At 39.6% G+C, this 21461-nt stretch overlaps 1 protein-coding gene across 2 annotated transcripts in view; it reads left to right on the forward strand.

The window, feature by feature from the left end:
- The window catches only part of PAK5 (p21 (RAC1) activated kinase 5), a 427019-nt gene that overhangs the window by 176788 nt on the left and 228770 nt on the right, over positions 1 to 21461 (forward strand). For both annotated transcript variants that reach the window (XM_044928304.2, XM_025264585.3), the window contains exon 2: positions 18657 to 18805. The gene's annotated coding sequence lies outside the window, so the exon portion shown is untranslated. The remainder of the gene's footprint in view (positions 1 to 18656; positions 18806 to 21461) is intronic.

Genomic DNA, 21461 nt, shown 5'->3' on the forward strand with positions numbered 1-21461 from the left:
GTTGGGTAACCACAGTGTCAGAATAATGTTTTAAAATGCATAAAATAAAGTGCCTAGGGTTATAAAGGAAGCCAAGTTTAATGGACACTGAGTTATTAAAACATTAAATAAATTTGTGCTGTGGTAATATGTGTTTCTTGATTTTGAAGTATAAGATCTAATGGCAGGTCTAATAACTGCCTTATAGTCAAAGTGGTGATGAGTGCAAATGATATTTTAAGGTATCTGCAGTAGTTATAATATCATGTAAAAAGGTCTGTGTTTTCTTGATCACTTATCTTTACAATATTTATTGTCCGTTAAAGGCTAATGAAAATAAAGATATAATTTCTTTCCCATTCAAATTCATAGAACTCATGAATCTGTCTAAATGAGCCCAGAGACTTGAAGTTAAAACCCCTAGTCAAGACCTCCTGCTTTAGAGAGGAGAGTGGTTATAAGAATGAGCTTCCTGTTAGTTAGCATTTTTAGTGGGAGGGGGCTCCATTTTTCTGAGCTTCCCTGGTAGCTCAGTGGTAAAGAATCTGCCTGCCAGTGCAAAAGACACAGGTTTGCTCTCAGGGTCAGGACCATGCCCTGGAGGGGAGGGCACAGCAACCCACCCCAGTATTCTTGCCTGGGAAAGAGTATGAACAGAGAAGCCTGGCAGGTTACAATCTATGGGGTCGCAGAAGACTTGGACACGACTTAGTGACCAAAAAACAACTGTCTTTTCCCACTTCTGTCCCCACCATCCCTCCATCCAGTCTTCATCTTTGGAAATGTAACTTCAGCAGGCTCATCTTGGGCAGGTGCACGTCCATTGAAGTGGAGATTAGACAGTCCTCGTACTGCAGGGACATCATTGCCAGGTTTTGAGATGTTATCTTTGTTTTCTGTATTTGATTAAGTTAATTTCTGTGTAACACAAGCACTTCAGGATTTAAGTAACTTTTCTAAATCTAACGTTGCACAGTGCTCCGTGTCACATCATCTCACTTAATCCTCTGAAAAGTGTGAGTATGTCTCCAAGCTGTCATTACTATGAGTCGAAGACAAGGAGGCCCAGACACAGAATGATTTAATTAAGTTCAAAAAGCAAGTATGTGCCAGTGTGCTTAGAACTTTGGGTATCTAGCAGTTAAAAACTTTTAAGTGCTTTTTCTACTGGACTAGGAAACCAACATATCCAAATTTAATGGTTCTCTTGGTTTTTCCATGCAAAGAACAGTGACTCTAAGATGAAAGCCAGTACATTCCAAGCTGCTCTTCCATTTGAAATGAGCCCTAACATGTGAATATTACCTATAGTTCATAGTCCTGAAAAGCTCAGTCCCTCCATTGGCTTAGGGCAAATGTCTCAGAAATAGATGCTATTCAAACAGGATATTTTCCTATAGAGAAAGGTGAGATTGTTTTTTTTTTTTTTAATCGAGTTTCATTATTACCTGAAAAGAAAAACAAAATAGTGCTCAATCTATATTTGAGGACATCCAAAGACAGGAAGTAATTCTGTAGGTTCCCAAGAAGATTCTCTTGAGAGAGTTCAGTGCAGTCAAACAGGGTGTGAATATTAATAATTATTGCAAGCTTTCAGTCCCATATGTCACAGTTATCTTGCTTTGAAAGAAAGAAAATCCCTTCTTGAGTGCAGTAAGTTTCTGATTGCATTGGTCAGAAAGTTCACTCAGGGTTTTCATAAGATGGTAAGAAAAAACCCTAACAAATTTTCTGGCCAACCCAATACTACTCCCCAAAGTTATGTATTCAAATTTTAGTGTTCCTATAATGTTGCTGTTTTCTCCCATGGAAACAGAACACTCCTTATTCCAACAGTGAAGAAGAGGAAGGGATGGTGGGTTCTGGCTATAAATATTTTATTATAGGGAGACAAAGATCACAGAGGGGCGGATGAATAGCAGGAAACAAATGTGATGATGTTTTCAACTCCTCGGAGGAGACATATATTAAACTATCTCTGACAGTTTGCTTCTGCTCGGCTTTTACACTTTCAAGCCTGTTAATGAAACCCTCTGTGCACTTGAAGTTTACCTATTAGATGAAGAGCACAGCATCTAACTGAAAGTACAGACTTATAATATCTCCATTCTATAGAATTATTTCCCTTCCATGTTATGTGAGTGTGTGTGCGTGTGCTCAGTCATGTCTGACTCTTTGCGATGCCATGGACTATAGTCTCTTACATCTCCTCCATTGGTAAGAGGGGGCTTCCCTGATAGGTCAGTTGGTAAAGAATCCACCTGCAATGCAGGAGACCCCAGTTTGATTCCTGGGCAGGGAAGATCTGCTGGAGAAGGGATAGGCTACCCACTCCAATATTCTTAGGCTTCCCTTACAGCCCAGCTGGTAAAGAATCCACCTGTATTGAGGGAGACCTGGGTTTGATCCCTGGGTTGGGAAGATCCCCTGGAGAAGGGAAAGGCTACCCACTCCCGTATTCTGGCCTGGAGAATTGCATGAATAGAGGAGCCTGGCAGGCTACAGTCCATAGGGTTGCAAAGAGTTGTCCATGACTACAGTGACTTAGCACACAGGCACAGATAGGCACATATAAAGTAAGTTAAGGGAGTCTATTTTTTTTTTAATTTAGTTTTTTGCAAAGTAAATAGAAAATAAAAAATAATGATAAATTTTACAAAATAAACCAAGGCAAATATTGGTTAATTATATGGAAAATGTAATATACTGGTGCTAATAAAGTTGCTGCTAAGTCGCTTCAGTCACGTCTGATTCTGCGCGACCACAGAGACGGCAGCCCACCAGGCTCCCCCGTCCCTGGGATTCTCCAGGCAAGAACACTGGAGTGGGTTGCCATTTCCTTCTCCAATGCATGAAAGTGAAAAGTGAAAGTGAAGTCGCTCAGTCGTGTCTGATTCCTAGCAACCCCATGGACTGCAGCCCACCAGGCCCCTCCATCCATGGGATTTTCCAGGCAAGAGTACTGGAGTGGGGTGCCATTGCCTTCTCCACTAATAAAGTTAGATGCATTTAATTCATTTTATTTTCCTGCATCAAGGTATTACTTTTGTAAAATATTTTATTATTATGCAGTAGACCCATACGGGTTTTTTTTCATTGTTTTAATTTATTAATTGAAGGACAATTGCTTTACAGAATTTTATTGTTTTCTGTCAAACCTCAACATGAATCAGCCATAGGTATGCATATATCACCTCCCTTTTGAACCTCCCTACCCATCTCCCTCCCCATCCCTCCCCTCTAGGTTGACACAGAGCCCATGTTTGAGTTTCTTAAGCCATACATAAAATTCCCCTTGACTATCTATTTTACATATGGTAATGTAAGTTTCCATGTTACTCTTTCCATACATCTCACCCTCTCCTCCCCTCTTCCCATGTCCATAAGTCTGTTCTCTATGTCTGGTTTTCCATTGCTTCCCTATAAATACATTCTTCAGTAGTATTTTTCTAGATTCCACATATATGTGTTAGAATATGATATTTACCTTTCTCTTTCTGACTTACTTCACTCTGTATAGTAGATTCTAGGTTCATCCACTTCATTGGAAGTGATTCAAATGTGTTCCTTTTTATGGTTGAGTAATATTCCATTGTATATATGTACCACAACTTTCTTTATCCATTCATCTATCGATGGACATCTAGGTTGCTTCCATGTTCTAGCTATTGTAAATAGTGCTGCAATGAACAATGGGATACATGTGTCTTTTTCAATTTTGGTTTCCTTAGGGTATATGCCTAGGAGTGGGGTTGCAGGGTCATATGGTGGTTTTATTTCTAGTTTTTCAAGGAATCTCCATACCGTCTTCCATGGTGGCTGTATCAATTTACATTCCCACCAACAGTGCAAGAGGGTTCCTTTTTCTCCACACCTTCTCCAGCATTTACTGTTTGTAGACTTTTTGATGAAGGCCTTTCTGACTGGTGTGAGGTGATATCTCATTGTAGTTTTGATTTGCATTTCTCTAATAATGAGCAGTGTTTAGCATCTTTTCATGTGTTTGTTAGCCATCTGTATGTCTTCTTTGGAGAAATGTCTGTTTAGTTCTTTGGCCCGTTTTTTGATTGGGTCGTTTGTTTTTCTGGCACTGAGTTGTATGAGCTGCTTATATATTTTGGAAATTAATCCTTTGTCAGTAGTTTCATTTGTTATTATTTTCTCCCATTCTAAGTGTTCTCTTTTAACCTTGCTTATAGTTTCCTTTGCTCTGCAAAAGCTTTTAAGTTTAATCAGGTTCCACTTGTTTACTTTTATTTTTATTTCTGTTACTGTAGGAAGTGAGTCATAGAGGCTCTTGCTTGGATTTATGTCATTGAGTGTTCTGCCTATATTTTATTTGAAGAGTTTTATAGTTTCTGGTCTTACATTTAGGTCTTTAATCCATTTTGAGTTTATCTTTGTGTATGGTGTTAGGAAGTGTTCTAATTTCATTCTTTTACATTTATCTCTCCGGTTTTCCTAGCACCACTTATTGAAGAGGCTGTCTTTGCCCCATTGTATATTCTTGCCTCCTTTGTCAAAAATAAGGTACCCACAGGTGCATGCATTTATTTCTGGGCTTTCTATCTTATTCCATTGGTCTATATTTCTGTTTTTGTACCAGTATCATACTGTCTTGATGACTGTAGCTTTGTAGTATAATTTGAAGTCAGGAAGGTTGATTCCTCCAGCTCCATTCTTCTTTCTCAAGGCTGCTTTGGCTATACAGGGTCTTTTGTGTTTCCATATGAATTGTGAAATTTTTTGTTCTAATTCTGTGAAAAATTGCCGTTGGTAATTTGATAGGCATTGCACTGAACCTGTAGATTGCATTTGGTAGTATAGTTATTTTCACAATACTGATTGTTCCTACCCAAGAATATGGAATAAATTTCCATCTGTTTATGTTGTCTTTGATTTATTTCATTAGTGTCTTATAATATTCTGCATATATTTCTTTTGTCTCCTTAGGTAAATTTATTCCTAGATATTAATTCTTTTTGTCGCAATGATAAATGGAATTGATTCCTTAATTTCTTTTTCTGATTTTTCATTGTTAGTATATAGAAATGCAAGTGATTTTTCTGTATTGATGTTGTATCCTCAACTTTGCTGAATTCACTAATTAGCTCTAGCAATTTTCTGATGCTGGGAGGGATTGGGGGCAGGAGGAAAAGGGGACAACAGAAGATGAGATGGCTGGATGGCATCACTGACTCGATGGACGTGAGTCTGAGTGAACTCTGGGAGTTGGCAATGGACAGGGAGGCCTGGCATGCTGCGATTCATGGGGTCACAAAGAGTCGGACACGACTGAGGGATGGAACTGAACTGAACTGAACTGAATTTTCTGATGCTATCTTTAGGATTTTCTATGTACAGTATCATGTCATCAACAAACAGTGAGCGCTTTACTTATTTTCTGATCTGAATTTCTTTTATTTCTTTTTCTTCTCCAATTGATGTAGCGTACTTCCAGAACTATGTTGAATAATAGTGGTGAGAGTGGACACCCTTGTCTTGTTCCTGATCTTAAGGGGAATTCTTTCAGTTTTTCACCATTGAGAATAATGTTTGCTGTAGGCTTATCATATATGGACTTAACTATGTTGAGGTAGGTTCCTTCTATGCCCATTTTCTGAAGTTTTAATCATAAATGTGTGCTGAATTTTGTCAAAGGTTTTTCTGCATCCAATGAGATTATCATATGGTTTTTGTCTTTCAGTTTGTTAATGTGGTGTATCACATTGATTGATTTGCATATATTGAAGAATTCTTGCACTGTGAAATAAACTCAACTTGATCACAGTGGGTTTATTGATCACAGCTTTTTGATGTGTTCCTGATTTCTGTTTACTAAAATTTTGTTGAGGATTTTTGCATCTATGTTCATCAGTGATATTGACCTGTAGTTTTCTTTTTTTGTGTTGTCTTTGTCTGGTTTTGGTATCAGGGTGATGGTGGCCTCATAGAATGTGTTTGGAAGTGTTCCTTCCTCTTCAGTTTTTTGAAGAGTTTTAGAAGGATAGGCACTAGTTCTTCTCTAAATGTTTGACAGAATTCTCCTACGAAGCCATTTGATCCCAGGCTTTCGTTTTTTGGGAGATTTTTTTATCACAGCTTTAATTTCAGTGCTTGTAATTGGGTCGTTCATAATTTCTATTTCTTCTTGGTTCAGTCTTGGAAGATTGAACTTTTCTAAGAATCTGTCCATTTCTTCCAGGTTATCCATTTTACTGCCATATAATTGTTCATAATAGTTTCTTATAATCCTTTGTATTTCTGCATTGTCTGTTGTAACCTCTCCTTTTCATTTCTAATTTTGTTGATTTGATTTTTCTCTCTTTTTTTCTTGATGAATCAAGTGAAAGATTTGTCAACTTTGTTTATCTTTCAAAGAACCAGCTTTTAGTTTTATTAATCTTTACTATTGTTTCTTTCATTTCTTTTTCATTTATTTCTTCTCTGATGTTTATAATTTCTTTTGTTCTACTAATTTTGAGGGGTTTTTTTCTTCTTGTTTTTCCAGTTGTTTTATGTGTAAAGTTAGGTTGTCTATTTGATGTTTTTCTTGTTTCTTGAGGTAGAATTGTATTGCTTTGAACTTCTCTCTTAAGACTGCTTTTGCTACATCCCCTAAGTTTTGAGTTGTCATGTTTTCATTGTCGTTTGTTTCTAGAATTTTATTTTTTTTATTTCCCTTTTGAGTTCTTTAGCAACCTGTTGGTTATTTAGAAATGTATTGTTTAATCTCCATGTGTTTGTTACTGTTTTTTTTTTCTTATAATTGATATCTAGTCTCATAGTGTTGTAGTCAGAGACAATGCTTGATATGACTTCAATTTTCTTAAATATACTGAGGTTTGATTTGTGACTCAAGATGTGGTTTATCCTGGAGAATGTTCCATGTGAACTTGAGAAGAAGGTGTATTCTTCTGCATTTGAATGAAATGTCCTGAAGATATCAGTGAGATCCACTTCATCTAATGTATCATTTAATACTTGTGTTTCCTTATTAATTTTCTGTTTTGATGATCTGTCCATTGGTATGCTGCTACTGCTAAGTTGCTTCAGTTGTGTCCAACTCTGTGCAACCCCATAGACAACAGCCCACCAGGCTCCCCCATCCCTGGGATTCTCCAGGCAAGAACACTGGAGTGGGTTGCCATTTCCTTCCCCAATGCATGAAAGTAAAAAGTGAAAGTGAAGTCGTTCAGTCGTGTCTGACTCTTCGCAACTCCATGGACTGCAGCCTACCAGGCTCCTCCACCCATGGGATTTTCCAGGCAAGAGTACTGGAGTGAGCTGCCATTGCCTTCTCTGAAGTCCATTGGTACGAGTGGGCTGTTAAAATCTCCTACTATTATTGTGTTACTGTCAATTTCTCCTTTTATGTCTGTTAGTGTTTGTCTTATGTAGTGAGGTGCTCCTGTGTTTTGTGCAAAGATATTTACAATTGTTATCTCTTCCTCCTGGATTGACCTCTTGATTATTATGTAGTGCCCTTCCTTATCTCTTGTATTCTTTATTTTAAGGTCTGTTTTGTCTGGTATGAGGATTGTTACTTCAGCTTTCTTTTGCTTGTCATTTGCATGTAATATATTTTTCCATCCTCTCACTTTCAGTCTATATGTGTCTTTAGGTCTGAAGTGGGTTTATTGTAGACAGAATATCTATGGGTCTTGTTGTTGCATCCATTCAACCAGTCTGTGTCTTTTGGTTTGAGCATTTAAATCCATTTACATTTAAAGTAATTATTGACATATATGTTCCTAGCGCCATTTTCTTAAATGTTTGGGGTTGATTTTTTAGATCTTTTTATTCTTTTGTACTTCTTGACTATATAAGTCCCTTTAACATTTGTTGTAAAGCTGGTTTGGTGGTACTGAATTCTCTTAACTTTTGCTTGTCTGAAAAGCTTTTTATTTCTTCATCAATTTTGAATGAGATCCTTGCTGGGTGCAGTTATCTTTTTTGTAGATTTTTCCTTTTCAGTACTTTAAATATATCCTGCCATTCTCTTCTGGCCTGCAGAATTTCTGCTGAAAGATCAGCTGTTAAACATATGGGGTTTCCCTTGTATGTTTCTTGCTGCTTTTAATATTCTTCCTTTGTGTTTAGTCTTTTTTAATTTGATTAGTATGTGCCTTGGGGTTTCCAGAGTTATTTCTCCACTGATCTCCAGTAGCATATTGGGCACCTACCGACCTGGGGAGTTCCTCTTTCAGTATCCTATCATTTTGCCTTCTCATACTGTTCATGGGGTTCTCAAGGCAAGAATACTGAGGTGGTTTGCCATTCCTTTCTCCAGTGGACCACATTCTGTCAGACCTCTCCACCATTACCCGCCCATCTTGGGTGGCCCCACATGGCATGGCTTACTTTCATTGAGTTAGACAAGGCTGTGGTCTGTGTGATTAGCTTGACTAGTTTTCTGTGATTATGGTTTCAGTGTGTCTGCCCTCTGATGCCCTCTCGCAACACCTACCTAGCCTTACTTGAGTTTCTCTTACCTTTGACGTGAGATATCTCTTCAGGGATGCTCCAGAAAAGCACGGCCACTGGTCCTTACCTTGGAAGACAGGTATCTCCTCACTGCCGCACCTTCTGACCTTGAACGAGGAGAAGCTCCTCTCAGCCCTCCTGCACCCATGCAGCCACCATGCCTTGGACGTGGGGTTGCTCCTGGAGATCAGTGGAGAAATAACTCCAGAACGATACTGGATGCTTGGGGCTGGTGCACTGGGACGACCCAGAGGGATGGAATGGGGAGGGAGGAGGGAGGAGGGTTCAGGATGGGGAACACATGTATACCTGTGGTGGATTCATTTTGATATTTGGCAAAATTAATACAATTATGTAAAGTTTAAAAATAAAATAAAATTAAAAAAAAAAAAGAATGAAGGGATAGAGCCAAAGCAAAAACAATGCCCAGTTGTAGATGTGACTAGTGATAGAAGCAAGGTCTGATGCTGTAAAGGGCAATATTGCATAGGAACCTGGAATGTTAGGTCCACGAATCAAGGCAAATTGGAAGTGGTCAAACAGAAGATGGCAAGAGTGAACATCAACATTCTAAGAATCAGCGAACTAAAATGGACTGGAATGGGTGAATTTAACTCAGATGACCATTATATCTACTACTGCGGGCAGGAATCCCTTAGAAGAAATGGAGTAGCCATCATAGTCAACAAAAGAGTCCGAAATTCAGTACTTGGATGCAATCTCAAAAATGACAGAATGATCTCTGTTCGTTTCCAAGGCAAACCATTCAATATCACAGTAATCCAAGTCTATGCCCCAACCAGTAATGCTGAAGAAGCTGAAGTTCAATAGTTCTATTAATACCTACAAGACCTTTTAGAACTAACACCCAAAAAAATGTCCTTGTCATTATAGGGGACTGGAATGCAAAAGTAGGAAGTCAAGAAACACCTGGAGTACCAGGCAAATTTGGCCTTGGAATATGGAATGAAGCATGGCAAAGGCTAATAGAGTTTTGCCAAGAGAATGCACTGGTCATAGCAAGCACCCTCTTCCAACAACACAAGAGAAGACTTTACACACGGACATCACCAGGTGGTCAACACTGAAATCAGATTGATTATATTCTTTGCAGCCAAAGATGGAGAAGCTCTATACAGTCAGCAAAAACAAGACCGGGAGCTGACTGTGGCTCAGATCATGAACTCCTTATTGCCAAATTCAGACTTAAATTGAAGAAGGTGGGGAAAACCACTAGACCATTCAGGTATGACCTAAATTAAATCCCTTATTATTCTACAGTGGGAGTGGGAAATAGATTTAAGGGACTAGATCTGATAGATAGAGTGCCTGATGAACTATGGACGGAGGTTCATGACATTGTGCAGGAGACAGGGATCAAGACCATCCCCATGGAAAAGAAATGCAAAAAAGCAAAATGGCTGTCTGGGAGGCCTTACAAATAGCTGTGAAAAGAAGAGAAACAAAAAGCAAAGGAGAAAAGGAAAGATATAAGCATCTGAATGCAGAATTCCAAAGAACAGCAAGAAGAAGAGAAAGCCTTCCTCAGTGATCAATGCAAAGAAATAGAGGAAAACAACAAAATGGGAAAGACTGGAGATCTCTTCAAGAAAATTAGAGATACCAGGGAACATTTCATGCAAAGATGGCCTCAATAAAGGACAGAAATGGTATGGACCTAACAGAAGCAGAAGATATTAAGTAGAGGTGGCAAGAATACACAGAAGAACTGTACAAAAAAGATCTTCATGACCAAGGTAATCACGATGGTGTGATCACTGATCTAGAGCCAGACATCCTGGAATGTGAAGTCAAGTGAGCCTTAGAAAGCATCACTATGAACAAAGCTAGTGGAGGTGATGGAATTCCAGTTGAGTGGTTTCAAATGCTGGAAGATGATGCTGTGAAAGTGCTGCACTCAATATGCAAGCACATTTGGAAAACTCAGCAATGGCCACAGGACTGGAAAAGGTCAGTTTTCATTCCAATCCCAAAGAAAGACAATGCCAAAGAATGCTTAAACTGCTGCACAATTGCACTCATCTCATACGCTAGTAAAGTAATGCTCAAAATTCTCCAAGCCAGGCTTCAGCAATATGTGAACCATGAAATTCCAGATGTTCAAACTGGTTTTACAAAAGGCAGAGGAACCAGAGATCAAATTTCCAACATCTGCTGGATCATGGAAAAAGCAAGAGAGTTCCAGAAAAACATCTATTTCTGCTTTATTGACTATGCCAAAGCCTTTGACTGTGTAGATCCCAAGAAACTGTGGAAAATTCTGAAAGAGATGGGAATACTAGGCCATCTGACCTGCCTCTTGAGAAACCTATATGTAGGTCAGGAATCAACAGTTAGAACTGAACATGGAACAAAAGACTGGTTCCAAATAGGAAAAGGAGTGTATTGTCACCCTGCTTATTTAACTTATATGCAGAGGACATCATAAGAAACGCTGTGCTGGAAGAAGCACAAGCTGGAATCAAGATTGCTGAGAGAAATATCAATAACCTCAGATATGCAGATGACACCACCCTTATGGCAGAAAGTGAAGAGGAACTAAAAAGCCTCTTGACGAAAGTGAAAGTGGAGACTGAAAAAGTTGGCTTAAAGCTCAACATTCAGAAAACTATAATCATGGCATCTGGTCCCATCACTTCATGGCAAATAGATGGGGAAACAGTGGAAACAGTGTCAGACTTTATGTTTTTGGGCTCCAAAATCACAGCAGATGGTGACTGCAGCCATGAAATTAAAAGACGCTTACTCCTTGGAAGGAAAGTTATGACTTATCTAGATAGCATATTCAGAAGCAGAGACATTGCTTTGCCAACAAAGGTCCATCTAGTCAAGGCTATGGTTTTCCCAGTGGTCATGTATGGATGTGAGAGTTGGACTGTGAAGAAGGCTGAGCGCAGAAGAATTGATGCTTTTGAACTGTGGTGTTGAAGAAGACTCTTGAGAGTCCCTTGGACTGCAAGGAGGTCCGTCCAGTCCATTCTGAAGGAGATCAGCCCTGGGATTTCTTTGGAAGGAATGATGCTAAAGCTGAAACTCCAGTACTTTCGCCACCTCATTGGAAGAGTTGAGTCATTGGAAAAGACTCTGATGCTTGGAGGGATTGGGGGCAAGAGGAGAAGGGGACGACAGAGGATGAGATGGCTGGATGGCATCACTGACTCGATGGACGTGAATCTGAGTGAACTCCGGGAGTTGGTGATGGACAGGGAGGCCTGGCGTGCTGCGATTCATGGGGTCGCAAAGAGTCCGACACAATTGAGTGACTGAACTGAACTGAACTGAAGGTTGGTGCAGTGGTTTGTGTAAGCTTCCTACAGGGTGAGAGTTGTGCTGAGTTTGTTTGTTTTTCCTCTGATGGGCAAGGTTGAGGTGGTAATCCTGTCTGCTGGTGATTGGTTTGTATTTTTGTTTTGTTTGTTGTTCTCACTATTTGATACTCCCTATGATTAGATCCGTGGTAGTCTAGGATCTTGGAGTCAGTGCTCTCATTCCAAAGGTTCAGGGCTTTATCTCTGGTCAGAAGAGAAGATTCCACAGTGGTTTATTATGGCATTAAGTGGGATTAAAACAAATAGCCAAAAATGAGAAACCAAAGATGAACCCCAAACAAATGGCAGTTACCAAATCAGGCAAATAATAATTAAAATAATGTAATATATGCATATACGTATACATCCATAAGCAAAATCAAAACAGTCCAACAAAAATAAAGTACAATAGATTGACCTGGCAAACAAAGGAAATAAAACATTGCCTCTACCAGTTAAGAACAAAGGTAACTAAAGCACAAACTGGAAAACAAAACCAAAGCAATGTGCCAAGTGGGGAATAAAGCAATATAAACAAAACTAACAAATATGTTGAGAGGAAAGGAAAGGAGGAAAAGAACGAGTAGCTATGCAAATTTAAATAGAGGTATATAAAGGAGATTTATAGACAAGATTAACTGCAAGGGGAAATGAACAGTAAGAAAAGCAAACAAAGGAATAAGTGTAGGAAAATAGGTTTAAAAAATTAAAGATTTAAAAAGAGAAAGATAAAAAGGAAGGAAAAAAAAAAAAAGGAAAACTCCACAGAACTGCAGAAGCCCAACATAGAGGCAGAGGTTGGGCCTGACAACCTCTATATATAACAAAAAAAAAAAAAAATGTGACTTTGAGGGGAAAAAAAAAAGCTCATAAGCTTAGTTAGATCTCATAGTGCCAATAAAATCAGTAACTACAACAGAGGGGGGGAAAGGGGGGAAAAAAAGAAAAATTCCAAAAGAATCTACAAAACAAGTCAAAATATAAGAATAATAAATGTTTTTCTTGAGTCTCTGCTGTCAGAGTCCCTCTCTGGGAGTCACAGTCCACCTCACCTCCCTAGAATGCCCTCAAACATTGTGCTGGTCTCTGGACCTGATGTGGGGGCAGCTCAGATTCCAATCTGGTCCTGCTCCTGTGTGTCTTGCCTCTAATGTCCACAGCTAACAGAACTAGTGCGTTTTCTTTTGTGGGAGCTCTCAGTGTCCTTTTATATATTCTACAGACACAGAGTCTGCCTAGTAGATCATGTGGATTTAATCTGAAGCTTGTACAGCTGGTGGGAAGGTTTGGGGTCTTCTTCCCCTGGGTTTCAATTGTGGTTTTATTTCCACCTCTGCATGTGGGTTGTCCACTTGTGTTTGTTCCTGAGGCTGCCCTGGAGAACTTGGGTTTGCCCCAGTGAGGGCCAGGTGTGCAGGTGGTGCACCTGCCTGGGTCACAGGTACTCAGGGGAGTTGGGGACTAGGGCAGCAGGAGGTGTAGTGCTCTAGAAGGGTATGGCAACCAGTATTGAGCAATACACTCCATTATTCTTGCCTGGAGAACCCCCTGGACAGAGAACCCTGGCAGGCCACAGTCCACAGAGTCGCAAAGAGTTGGACACGACTGAAGCGACCCTGCATGCATAGACACAAGACTTTTTTGCCTGGGGCAGCTCTGCCCCAGTGAGGGTTGAGCATGAAGGTGGTGCAGCTAGTGGGCTTGTAGGGAACCTGGCAGCACCAAGTGGTCAGGGATACGGACTGCCTCTGTTGCAGGAGTTTTGGCCCTATCAGAGTCTTTTTTCAAACCTCTTGTAGCTGGTGATCAGAAGGCCGCTTTGGCCAGTCTTTCTCTGTAGCTCTGCCCAGTCTGGCACTTAGAGGGCTCCCTTGCCTGGGGTCCTTCTGTGTTATTTGGCATATCTGGCACTTAAAGAGGCACCCTGTGTGGGGTCCTACTCTGTATTTTGGTGCATCAGTCTCTTAAAGGAGAACCCTGGGTGGGGTACTACTCTATAGTTCAGTGCATCAGGCATTTGATGGGCCAGCCTCTCTATTGTTCAGCTTCTGATGCTGGTGCATGGGGGGAGAGAGAGGCTATGGTGATGGCTTCACCCTCTACGTGTGACTCAGCAGTATCGCCTTGCTTCCATGGCTGCCTGGCTTTCCTCCACAGGCATTTCCCACCACAGTCTCCTCCCTCACATCCCCTTGGATCCATCTCTCCACAGTCAACAGCAGCCCTCGCCCTGGGATTGCTCCACAATCCCCAAACTCCAGCTCCCAGCCACTGCAACTTCCATGGGACCTGTGTTCCTGTCCAGGGTTTGTATGGCTGCAGCAAGGACTGTCTCATTCTTATTCTGTTTTGGCTGCCACAGATCAGTTGTTTCACTCTCAGCCTTAAATGTTTCTCCTCTGACATAGACAGTTGCCCCCAGAGTGGGGATCAGACCCCTGCTTCAGTTCCACCACCCACCAAGGGCAGGTCCAGTCCTACTAACAGTCCTGTTTTTCCCGCTAGTTCCTTCGTCCTACCAAGTTTTGCGTGGTTCTATATATTCTTTTCCGCTGGTCAGGTCCTCCTGTCTGCTCTCAGCTGGTGTTCTGCATGCACTTCTGTGTCCGAAGGTGTATTCCTGATATATCTGTGGAGAGAGATGTACTCCATGTCCACCTACTCCTCCGCCATTTTGTTCTCTCCCCCCATATGGTTGTATCAATCCTGAAATTACATTTCCTGACAAAATGACTCCTTCTGATACTCTGAAATATATGAAGAGAGTCTCACAAGACTTTAAGAGGAAGCTGTATCTACCTATATTTTATCGGACTTTGAACACATTGGAACTGAGCTTTCAGAATCATCCTGTTTCTACACAAAACGTCACTTTCTGCAAATCCTACTGATTGAAGGAATGGTAGTTTAAGACATAGGGCATGCTTTTGCAATGACGATTTTACTAAGAAATTACTTCCTATGAACTACAATTAAATCAGGGTTAAATTTAACCAGTTTAAAATTTTGAGAAGTAAACTTAATTGCAAAAATTTTGCAGCAGCCTTAAAACATAAAATCTGTATTCTTAAGGAAGTCTTAAATGTCCTTCAAATGCATTAGAAAGTAGATAGTGGACGTATAAAATCTTTGCTGTTTATGTCACAAAGTATTGGCATTGTTATAAAAAAAATGTCTGGGAAATATCACGTTGTGAATCTACAGTTAACTAATGCATATAATGAAATAACAGCAGGTATTTCTTATAATCTCAGGAGAAAAATGGAGCCATCTTTTGGAGAGCACTTTGGGTTATGCCTAATCGATTATGTAGACTCTCAACCTATAATTATTTTTAAAGAAGTTTTCTTTGGGCTTGTCTGAAATTGGGTGATATCTGGAATTTTTCCTTTTATTAGGATAGGCGAGAATAACAGCCTTCAGTTCCTAATTGTTCATGAGGTATATGAAATCTTTATTTGTCTCTTTACATGCTATCAGTAGTATTTAATTTTTGCTCATTTCAATGGCAGTGCATATAATTCACCAGTGTGTATTCATCCAATCCTCATTATTGATGGATTTTGTATTTTCAAGCCACCTTCTTATGTTTTTGTATTTCTGTGCTTTTTCTTGGTGATTTTGCTGTTGGAAATGTCCACCAGCTGTCCACCAGAGCATAGTGCTAAAGTGTCGTCTAGTGTTCCTAAATGCTGGGAGGCTGTGATGTATCTTATCGAGTATCTACGTGTCTTGAATAAGCTTGGCTCAAGCATGAGTTACAGTACTCTTGGCTGTGAGATGACTTTCAATGAATAAACAGATATTAAATAAGGTCTTGTAGGTCTACAAAGTCTTGAATTCTACACCTACAAGACCTTCTAGAACTAACACCAAAAAAAAAAAAAAAAAAGACGTCCTTTTCATTATAGGGGAATGGAATGCAAAATTAGAAAGACAAAAGATACCTGGAGTAACAGGCAAGTTTGGCCTTGGTGTACAAAATGAAGCAGGGCAAAGGCTAACAGAGTTTTGCCAAGAGAACACACTGGTCATAGCATTCACCCTCTTGCAACAACACAAAAGATGATTCTACTCATGGACAACACCGGATGGTCAGTACTGAAATCAGATTATCTTCTCTGCAGCCAAAGATGGAATAGCTCTATACAGTCAGCAAAAACAAGACCAGGAGCTGACTGTGGCTCAGATCATGAACTCCTTATTGCAAAATTCAAACTTCAACTGAAGAACGTATGGAAAACCACTAGGCCATTCAGGTATGACCTAAACCAAATCCTTTATGATTATACAATGGAAGTGACAAATAAATTCAAGGTATTAGATTTGACAGACAGTGCCTGAAGAATTATGGATGGAGGTTTGTGACATCATACAGGAGGCAGTGATCAAAACATCCCCAAGAAAAGAAATGCAAAAAGGCAAAATGGTTGTCTGAGGAGGAAATAGCTGAGAAAAGAGAAGTCAAAGGCAAGGAAAAAGAAAAGATATATCCATCTGAATGCAGAGTTCCAAAGAATAGCAAGGAGTGATAAGAAAGCCTTCCTAAGTGAACAGTGCAAAGAAATAGAGGAAGACAATAGATTGGGAGAGACTAGAGAGCTCTTCAGGAAAATTAGAGATACCAAGGGAACATTTCATGCAAAGATGGGCACAGTAAAGGACAGAAATAGTATGGACCTAACAGAAGCAGAAGATACTGAGAAGTGGCCAGAATACACAGAACTATATAGAAAAGATCTTAATGACCCAGATAACCACAATGGTGTGAACACTCACCTAGAGCCAGACATCCTGGAATCCAAAGTCAAGTGGACTTTAGGAAGCATCATTACAAACAAAGCTAGTGGATGTGGTGGAGTTCCAGCTGAGCTATTTCAGATCCTAAAAGATGATGCTATAAAAGTGCTGCACTCAATATGCCAGCAAATTTGGAAAGCTCAGCAGTGGCCACAGGACTGGAAAAGGTCGGTTTTCATTCCAATCCCAAAGAAAGGCAATGTCAAAGAATATTCAAACTACCAGACAATTGCACTCATTTTATATGCTAACAAAGTAATGCTCAAAATTCTCCAAGCTAGACTTCAATGGTATGTGGACTGAGAATTTCCAGATGTACAAGCTGGATATAGAAAAGGCAGAGGAACCAGAGATCAAATTGCTAATATCCATTGGATCATGGAAAAGGCAAGAGAGTTCCAGAAAAACATCTACTTCTGCTTCATTAACTACACTAAAACTTTTGACTGTGTGGATCACAACAAACTGTGGGAAATTCTTAAAGAAATGGGAAAACAGACTACCTTACCTGCCTCTTGAGAAAGCTGTATGCAGGTCAAGAAGCAACAGTTAGAATCGGATATGTAACAACGGACTGGTTCAGAACTGGAAAAGGAGTACATCAAGGCTGAATATTGTCACCCAGCTTATTTAACTTATATGCAGAGTACATCATGTGAAAAGCTGGGCTGGATGAAGCACAAGCTGTAATCAATATTGCCAGGAGAAACATCAGTAACCTCAGATATGCAGATGACACCACCCTCATTGCAGAAAGCAAAGAGGAACTAAAGAGTCTCTTGGTGAAGGTGAAAGAGAGTGAAAAATCTGGCTTAAAACTCAACATTCAGAAAACTAAGATCATTGTATCCGGTCCCATCCCTTCATGGCAAATATGTGGAATAACAATGGCAACAGTGGCAGACTTTATATTCTTGGGCTCCAAAATCATTGCAGACAGTGACTGCAGGCTTGAAATAACAAGACTCTTGCTCCTTGGAAGAAAAGCTATGACAAACGTAGAGAGCATATTAAAAAGCAGAAACATCACTTTGCTGACAAAAGTTTATATAGCCAAGGCTATGGTTTTTCCAATAGTCATGATATATGGATATAAGTGTTCGACTGTAAAGAAGGCTGAATGCCGAGGAATTGCTACTTTCCAGTTGTGCTGCTGGAGAAGATTCTTGCAAGTCCCTTTGACTGCAAAGGAGATCAAACCTGTCAATCCTAAAGGAAATCAATCCTAAATATTCACTGGAAGGACTGAGGCTGAAACTCCAATATTTTGATCAACTGATGCAAAGAGCCAACTTATTGAAGTAGACCTTCATGCTGGAAAGATTGAAGGCAGGGGGAGAAGGGGGCAACAGAGGATGAGATGGTTGGATGGCATCACAAACTCAATGAACATAAGTTAAGCAAACTCTGGAAGATAGCGAAGGACAGGGAAGTCTGGGGTGCTGCAGTTCATGAGGTCTCAAAGACTCGGACATGACTGAGCAACTGAACAACAACAACAATTAAATAAGGTGTCTTTACGTGGAAATTAACACAAAACCATACAACAAGGTTGTGTATTGAGTGAGTGGTACAAGTGTTGAGGCCAAAGATGAACATAAACTTAATCGTGTATTTCCTCTCAGTCCAATGGTTCAGCATCACTCATTCAGTATCACAGGCAACTCTATAGAACATAACTACTACAAATAATGAGAATCAGCTGTATTCAACTTGTATAATTACTAGAGAGTGAGTGAGACTAAGGATTCACAGGCCAAAGGTGTAGTTCCTATCCCCAGAGGGGGCTCACCATCAGTGGGAGAGATGGACTCACAGTGGAATGATTAGAGGAAGTGCTGTGACTGGTGCAGGCAGTGCTAAGGGAACCTGACATTGCCTAGGGGTGTCCAGGTAGTAACATCAGGTCTGTAGCTGCATATTGAGGAAAAGTGTTGAAACAGTAAAGAGGGGATGTACAGCATGGAGGAGAGCGTGAAGTAAATGAGGTTTTATGTTTATTTTTAAACAGAGCATAATGTTGGTGGGGTTCTGACTCATGTTGTTACCATGTTGTTGCAGAAATACACTATGGCAAAATGTTCCCACCTCTTGCCAAAATGAACACTGAAGAAAAATGAAGAGCAGTGAAGAGCACCAACAAAAAGTTGCAGAACAGAAATAGCCACACTCCTCTGGAGTCTGATTCATCCACAGCCATCATAAAAAAGGTAGGGTAATAAATTATGTTACTTTTTTTCCTTTTAAAATTTTAAATCATGCAGTGGTAAGAAAATTAAAAAAGTACCTTTTTATTCAGTATATATTTACTGAGTGACTTCTACATGTCTGCACATTGTTCTAGGCACTTAGGGATATGATAGTACACAAAAAAGGCAGGGGGACAACTTTGAAAGAGCTGACATTCTAGTGGGAGGAGGTAAGTAGAGTTGGACATCCCTATCCTCATGTTCAGCATCCTTGTTAAACCTTTGGATGGAGGATCCATGAATACAGAGGGCTGACTTGCCTATGTCATTTTATGCAAGAGACTTGAGCAGCCATGGATTTTGATATCCACAAGGGTCCTAAAACCAATTGTCCCCAGATACCAAGGAGTGATTGTCAATAAATGCAAAAGAGGCTGGCAGCCATTTATGTTTATGAACATGATAAACAGGTTAATGAGGTAAAGAATAAATAAAGGGCAACTTCTGTTTCAGTATAAAGAGAAGACCACTCAGAGAATTCTGAGTGATGGAAAAGAGCCCATAGGGTAAAAGCTTGAAGATAGGATCTTACATGTGCTATGAACCAGAATCCAGATGTTCAAGAGGGTATTTGGAGAAGCATGATATAGAGAGGAAGTTGCAGAGTCTTTAGACATGGACAATTGTCTTGACTTTACTCCAGCAAAGACAGAAACGTTTGGAGGGTTAATAGTAAAGAAGTGAGTTTGTGTTATATTTGTAAAAGACTGTTATTTAGGTAGGGATAGGGCTCAGTCATTGTGGAAAATAGGACACTGTCCCCTAGGCAAGTGAGCATGATGAGTTGGCTTAGAGACCTGGCACTGAGAACAGATGGATTTAAAATAGGTTTTGGATGTCCTTCTGCCAGTTTAAACTAGATGATCACCAATGTCCTTTGTGAATTCCCAAACATAATTCTAATTGTCATATGTAAGGTATGCTGCTATTTGAGTTTTAATGTACAGTCAGTTTAGTTCAGTTCAGTCACTCAGTCATGTTTGACTCTTAGCCACCTCATGGACTGCAGCTCGCCAGGCCTCCCTGTCCATCACCAGCTCCCACAGCTTGCTCAAACTCATGTCCATTGAGTCAGTAATGCCATCTAACCATCTCATCCTCTGTCTCTCCCTTCTCCTCCTGCCTTCAATCTTTCCCAGCATCAGGGTTTTTCTAATGAGTCAGTTCTTCGCATCAGGTGACCAAAGTAATGGAGTTTTGGCTTCAGCATCAATCCTTCCAATGAATATTCAGGACTGATTTCCTTTCGGATGGACTGGTTTGATCTCCTTGCTGTTCAAGGGACTCTCAAGAGTCCCTTGAGAGTGGTGATTTATAACCATTGGTATATAATGGTGGTTATTTTGCTGGTTTATGGTGGTTACCATAACATAAATGGTAATTTATTTTGCTGTTTCAGTCTATGATGTATATATTTGTGGCTTCTGAAATTTAGAGGAGCTTGATGTCACACTGTGAGAAGAAAAGAATCTGCCCTGAAATCTCATGTTCAAGGCAACACTTGGAGACTTGAGCCTTCCAGATGCTTTTATAACAATTCCCTTCATTCCTGCACGGTTCCTAACTTCTGAGAACAGTGTTACTTGAGTCACAGAGAAATAGTGCATATTAAGGGTACCTTTCTGGATAAGAAATGAGTTTTTTAAAGGACCAATGGCTTAGCTTAGTGAAGCATAACTTAAAGACTAAAACTTTCCTATGGATTATTCCTAGGTGGAGCGTTAAAGAGAAAATGAAAATACTACTTAAAATTGATGTTTTAAAAAGATGGGAATATGTAAGGAATTGTTTCCAACATATATGAACAGCTCTTATCATTAAATATCATATATATATACATATATATATAGTGGAATATCATTGATATATCATAAATATCAAATATATATATCAATGGACTATATCATTTATATATATATGTATTATCAATGGTATATTATTCAGCCTTAAAAAAGAATGAAATGATACCATTTACAACAACATGGATGGCCCTAGAGATTATCATACTAAGTGAAATAAGTCAGAAAAGGAAAGGCAAATATCATATGATATCACTTATATGTGGAATCTAAAATATGAGACAAATGAACCTATCTATGAAACAGAAACAGAATCATAGAGATAGAGAACAGACTGGTGGTTGCCAAGCGGGAGGGACAGGGTGGGAAGTTGGAGGTGTCAGATATAAGCTATTATAAGTAGAAGGGATAAACCGCAAGGTCCTGCTGTATAGCACAGAGAACTATATATGTGGTACATATACACAGTGGAATGTTAGTTATCCATAAAAAGTAACTCGGGCAGGAAATGTCATATGATATCACTTAATATGAAATGCAAAAATATAATAAAAGTGAACTTTTTTAAAATACAGAATCAAACTCACAGAAAAGAAACTTAAGATTAACAAAGGGAGGAGAGAGAAAGAGAGGGATAAATTAGGAGCTTGAGATTAACAGAAAAAATACTATATATAAAGAAGGTAAACAATGAGACCTACTATATAGCACAGGAAACTGTATTCACTATCTTGTAATAACCTATAATGGAAAAGAATTTGAAAAAGAATATATACTTATGCACTTTCAAAATACGTACATAGGCACTTTCCTGGCGG

The sequence above is a fragment of the Bubalus bubalis genome, chromosome 14 (assembly GCF_019923935.1).
Source record: "Bubalus bubalis isolate 160015118507 breed Murrah chromosome 14, NDDB_SH_1, whole genome shotgun sequence".
Classification (NCBI taxonomy): Eukaryota; Metazoa; Chordata; class Mammalia; order Artiodactyla; family Bovidae; genus Bubalus; species Bubalus bubalis.